Source organism: Varanus komodoensis, unplaced genomic scaffold, assembly GCF_004798865.1.
Source record: "Varanus komodoensis strain SLA01 unplaced genomic scaffold, ASM479886v1 scaffold183, whole genome shotgun sequence".
Taxonomy (NCBI): Eukaryota; Metazoa; Chordata; class Lepidosauria; order Squamata; family Varanidae; genus Varanus; species Varanus komodoensis.
The window spans coordinates 137,472-143,471 of NW_025335536.1; the positions used below are offsets into that span (position 1 = coordinate 137,472).

Sequence of the window (6,000 nt, forward strand, 5' to 3'; positions counted from 1 at the left end):
ATACACAACATGAATCCAGTTGAAAGCCTTAACTGGGAAGAAGTCCCACTGAATAGAGCTGGCCTTACTGCAAAATAAACATGGATTTTATGCTTTTTAATTATTACATGTATATTCTGCCTTTTTCTCTGATGAATGTGAGGTGGCTTGCACAATCCTCCTCCTCCATTTTATTCTCATAACAACCTCATGAGGTACGTTAGCCTGAGACTCAGTGACTGAAGGTCACCTAGTGAGCTTCATGGCCAAGTGGGAACTAGAATCTAGTCCAACTCTCTAACAATTCTTCAAAGGATTACTTTGCCAAACTTGCAGTGCTTAAGAATGTCATTTTAAAAAGAGTCACTTGAGAACTCAACTCCAAGGTGTTTTCTTCTGTGCCTAAATTACTATCAAATGGAAAAACATCAGAGAAGTACCCCTTTTTTTCTGAACTATCAAGAGTTTATGAAGCCTCCAACTAGAAACCAAGATCTTGGTTTGGCCAAATGTCCTAAGAAATCACAGCAAGTTAAAAAATTGTAAATCACGGTGTGTTTAAAGGAATTTAGTGCCAGGTAAATGTATTTAAGATTGCAACTTGACAGTGCAATCCTGCAACAAGTCTATTCAGCAGTTAAGTCCTGTTGAGTGAAATGGGGCTTATTTCCAAGTAAGTGAGCCCAGGTGCTGCCTTGGCCTGCTTCTGAAGTTGCAGCGCATTGGCCTCAACTGTAACTTTCCCCAGCAGCTCAAGAAGCAATTATTTTATGTATGATACTATGCTGGCGGAGTCATGCTGAACACTGTAGCAGCCAAGAGAGCACAAGGTGAGGCAAGGGCAACTTCAGCAATGAACCTTATCATTCTCTACCCTTCAACCAGCTCTTGTCTTACTGTCTCCCAGACTATATCTAAGTTAAAGTGGAGAAAGGTGAGCTGAAAACATAGGCCTACATTCAGCTCAATACAAAACAGTATCCTGAAAAATATGAGTGTGAGCGTATTATCCGTGGTAATTGCTATTTTTCCTTCTCTAGAGAAGCCATTCTAGAGAAGCTTACTGACCTCTTGAAATACAGCCTTTTGGTATGCCTATAACAGTCTTTATCCATAGGCCGCAAAGCAAAGCAAAGCAAAGCAAAGCAAAGCAAAGCAAAGCAAAGCAAAGCATGATTCAGGAACTGTTTCTGCACGACTGATTACAAATTTAATGTTTTATTAAAAAACACATTCCAAATATTTCACAAGAGCCACTTTCCTTTAATTATTATTATTAAAAACATTTATGCTCTGAGTTTCTCATGTATACAGCTATACTCAAGGGCTTTTAATCAAAATAATTTAAAAAACAACTTTCTGCCTCGGTCGAAAGTACTGTGACTCACCTAAGCTGGAACACCTGATTTTCACTGATCTAGGACTTCTATACAAGGCATTTATTGTGTGATCATGGTCCCTTGATCACAAAAGTTTGCAGGTCCTTTTTCACAATGTTATCATTCTCCAGGGCACCAGTGTTTTCCAACCATTTTTACAGCTTCTTGAAGAGTGCAAAAAAAGTGCAGTGTTATCTCCTATGGAGCTATGCTGCAGTAGGAAGTACCTCTATCTTAATCATTTTGCATTATACCGCAATGTCAACTTGTAGTTACTTAACAGAACATACGTGTGTAGTTGTTGTTATGGTTTCTGTGTTCTTTGGTTTTTTTGTTCTTTTTAAGCCCTCCAGAGACTTTTAGTAATGGGATGGCATATAAAAACTTTAAATAAATAACTATAGGAAAGTAGAAAAAATAAACCTTCAGGAAAAAAAAGTGAAAAGGAAGTGCTCCCCTACTCCCCCAGGCAAAGAATTCAGACACTTCTGCGTTCCTAAGCCGACTCCAATGAGAAACTGCTTCTATCCATAAAATTCCTGACAAGGGTCACTAAGCAAGTACAACAGATATAAAAGTTCAAAGATGGAGACACACTGATTTAAATTTGAAAGTATATCTAATACATATAAAGGCCAAAATATTTATATAAATATCTCTTGGAAAAAATGATGTTCGTGTTACTGTGACCCAGCGAGACGGGCAACTTCAAGTCCCGTTTCTCAGTGTGATGTTACTGCAATAATTACAAGACCTCATGGCTCACTGGTATGTTGTTTCCATTCTGTTATGGGCTAATCTTTAGCTGATAAAATTTAAAAAGATAAAATAAACAGATGTTAATTGCAAATGCAAATGCAATTAACACCACTGTCATCAGCATTATCACTATACTCAGAAAAAATAACACAAATGAAACAATATTTCCCAAAATATTTCAAAACTGACATGTAAAGGGGATTTGGGATTTCATGTAATTCAGGAGTTTTTTAAATGACTCGAGGGGAGCTATTTATTGATTTTTTTTAAAGTAAGCTACATAAAAATGAAACATATAATACATCTTATTGATGATCGCCTATACTTATGCTTCTTTGCAAGGAACAAAAGCTAAAGCACAAGATTTCATTTAACCGCAGTGAAATGTATCTCAAGGCTTATTATGAAGCTGCAGCATGTCTCTTCATGTTAATATAACTTTTTACAACAAAATCTTAAAACACCTTTATAAATAAAATCTGTATCCACCTTTCCTTAGTTTAAGAACCTAAGAAAAGCCACACTGGATCAGACTAATGGTCCATTCAGTCCAGCACTCCATTCATTGCAGTGGCAAATCAGCTGCCCACAGGATCCCTCAAGAAGGATGGGTGCAAGAGTTCCTCCTATCCAAGCTCCTCAGCAACTGTACATGCAGGCTTGGCAGCTCAGATAAGAGTAGTACCACATAGCCAGCAAAGAGAGTAGCCATTGAATAAGCTTCTCCTCCATGAATTTGTCCAATCCCTTTTCAAACCACCCAATTGGTGAGCATCATTACTTTCTGTCTCAGAAGATAGTTTTGAGACAAGTTCGGACCAGATCTCACCAAAGTTAATCATTCACAGGGACAGACAATGCGTTCTGCATGTACACTGGGGCTTTTATGGCCCCATTCTCACTGCAGGCTCTTTCATTCCACCCCACCTGCAATGTCACTTTTGCATCAAATAAAGCTGTTGGATCCTTCAAAGTACCATTTAATGTGCTACCTGGGAGTCACATGGGACTCTCTGGATCTATGCTTCAAAGACCTATTTATGTGAAGATTTTACCACCTACTTAACTCAGACAAGTTAAGCACACATTTACTCTAGCCATTTGAAATCAATGGGACTTAAAATGCTTAAATTTGACTAGATCTGCTGCTTTGGTAGTGGTTAATTTATTCAGTGCCAAAGGTGAATTGTAAGCATAGAAACAAACTTTTAGCTGAGATAGTGATCAGTATCCCCTTTTTCATCTCCTTGTTTGATACTGAATTCACTAAGCATTTGTCAATATTTTTCTCACAGCTAAAAATAATAATTGAACTGTTCTCATGTTGCAATGGAGCAACTTTCAAAGGCTGTGCAGTGTTACCACAAATGCTCATTCTTCACACAAGGGCTTTCGTTAAAACTTGACATTTCAGCAGAACAAACTATATTTAAACTAAATATATCACTGTAAATCAGAGGTTATCAATATCACCCTGAAGGTCCCTTGAAATTGTAAGACTGAAAAATACTGAATGGAATAATGCACATGTTAATGTTTAAGGTAGCACTGTTCAGATGAGAACAATTGTTCATCCTTTGTGACCTACCAAGCCAAAAGCAGTCCTCCCCACTGCAGCCAGTTCTACCAACTTACTAGGCACCCATTTATGTTTGTAGTTTATCTACACCTGCAAAAGCAGGCTTGGCGTACCACTGAATCCATGGTCAGTGGACTTCCTTTTGTTTAGTCATTCATAAGCTGTGCAGACAAAGACAAGTCAGTTGATCTAAGCTTTAACCTTACCTGTTACAAACTAGTTGTTCTAGGTCACATGCATGTACAACAAGCTACGCTTCATGCCAGGACCTTCCATGTCACAAGCTGCTTGTATACAGGCACTGTTTAATACAAGCAAAGGAAACCAGGTAGATAGACATTTTGTCATCAAGGTAACTCAGTGGTAAGTCAATTTCTTGAGGATCTTAGTTCTCTTTCAGAGAAATTAGCTATAAACTGGGGTACTGCAGTAAAGTATTAATCCTATTCATTACAGTGGCTATGTAAGACTAGGTTGCTATCTTCCCCACCATGACCATGAATCTTTCGTGGTTCATTCCATCTTTATTCCTTTACCCCTTTTTGCTAGAGATCACGAAGCCCAGCTTGACAGCCAGCTTTCAAAAGTTCTGTTTTGCAAACTAGTGACAGCCCCTTAAAGTGCCTAAGTGGCACCTTGGAGGAGCTGTCAGTTGTTGGAAAATATTTTATTATTTTTGTACCTACAATGTGTGCAAAAATGTTTGTTATTTTACTTGCATCTGTGTGACCGCTCTGGTGCACAAATCAGGACTTTCAGTTGCACAAAGTTGGGGAATGTACCTGCAACAGGTACAAGTCTGGTCACTGACCCAAACGCCTTTTTAAGGTAAGTTTTTTTCTTTCCTTTGCTTTTCCTTGAAAGCTGTCAATTGAAAACTGTCAAGTGAAAGCAAAGACTCAAGTGAACATAGCACATGAAAGGGGTGGGAATATCTGTATTTCCTTTGTGACAAGCTCTTCGCTCCTCCCTATAGTCCTCAGGGTGATGTACCACTTGCACATTTTTCAAAACTGCTCAAGAAAGTGAAAAAGTACATCCTGTCCCCTTTTTTCCAGAGTTTTGATTGCAGCTTTGTCAGGCTGGACTTCACAATCTCTGCAAAACAGTAAGTAAAGGGACAAAAAGACTGAAGCAAGCTGTGAACAGCCCATAATCATGGTGAAAGGGAGAAGAGACATTGGTCCTGCTACAGGGATCCTGCAATGTCCGCAGGAGGACTGAAAGGAAAGAAGTGGAATGTAGCCCAGGTTGTTTGACCAACAACCCATTTACGATGGCATGTTCCAGTTGTAGTTCTCCCCTTGCCTTTGGATTTGCCATGTCTTGCTAGTTATCTGACCACTGGTTGCTCCTAATGTTGCCTTTGCTTCTGGGACTCCTATATTCCACTAGGACCTCCATCATCCTGTTCCTAATGTTCCAACCTGACACTTGCTGCATATATCCCTGACTGAAGAGCACCTGGATTTAACTAGGAGCATGCATGCTTTCACTTTAAACTGAGTTGCTTACAGTTATTCATAACTCTGAAGAAGTGCTTATGCGTCTGTGCAGGTGCACATGTGTGCATGCCTGTGTCTATGCTGGAGAACATGATCTGCACACAAGAGGGCCAGAATGCAATAGGACACATCCTGACTCCTGAGTCTTTTTTTAAAGTTGTTCTGTCTCCACAGGCCCACTTCACATTAGATAGTGAGGAATAATAAATTATTCTTTCTTTAAAAATCATTGGTCTCATTAACTTACAAAGAAGGAAAATATTCTTAATACAGACCTTAGATTAATCTGAATCAAGAACGAGTCAAAACATTTGGCTCTAACAATGTAATTGTTTTCTGTTATATATGGGATAGGTTGAAGCATACTGAGGAGGCTGTCATATTGGCTGACTTTCATTTCTTATTTCATGGCAATAACCTGAAACTTGATGACACTTTCAGTCCTACTGGGCTTTCACTGTGTCTGCAGTGTATTTGTATACCACTTCTCCATGATAACATTCACTCAAAGCTGCTCCTAACATAGGGGATTTAACATAACAAGTTAAGTCTTCGATAAGTATAAGGTAACAAAAGTAAATGATCATACCATAGTAGTATTAGCACAAATCAGGCAGTGATGCCCACTTCCTAATAAACTTTGTGTGCAACAGTCATCATATGGAGAACTGATACATTTTTCTATCAGTTTAAGCCGACAAAGATAAGAATATGTAATGGCATGAATCACATGTAGGAACAACAACAAGCTAGAATATGGATAAACAACCTGGTGTTCTACATATATTTGAGAAAACAA

At 38.7% G+C, this 6,000-nt stretch overlaps 1 protein-coding gene across 5 annotated transcripts in view; it reads right to left on the minus strand.

Annotated features, from left to right (window-relative positions):
• Positions 1–6,000, minus strand: part of LOC123021762 (bromodomain adjacent to zinc finger domain protein 2B-like) — a 153,232-nt gene that overhangs the window by 113,672 nt on the left and 33,560 nt on the right. Inside the window, exon 1 of one of the 5 annotated variants that reach the window (XM_044426812.1) lies at positions 3,903–3,922. The exons of 3 other annotated variants lie outside the window; for them this stretch is intronic. The gene's annotated coding sequence lies outside the window, so the exon portion shown is untranslated. Of the gene's footprint in view, positions 1–1,367; positions 1,388–3,902; positions 3,923–6,000 lie in introns of those variants that run through there. One more of the 5 variants, XM_044426813.1, reaches the window with a different exon arrangement.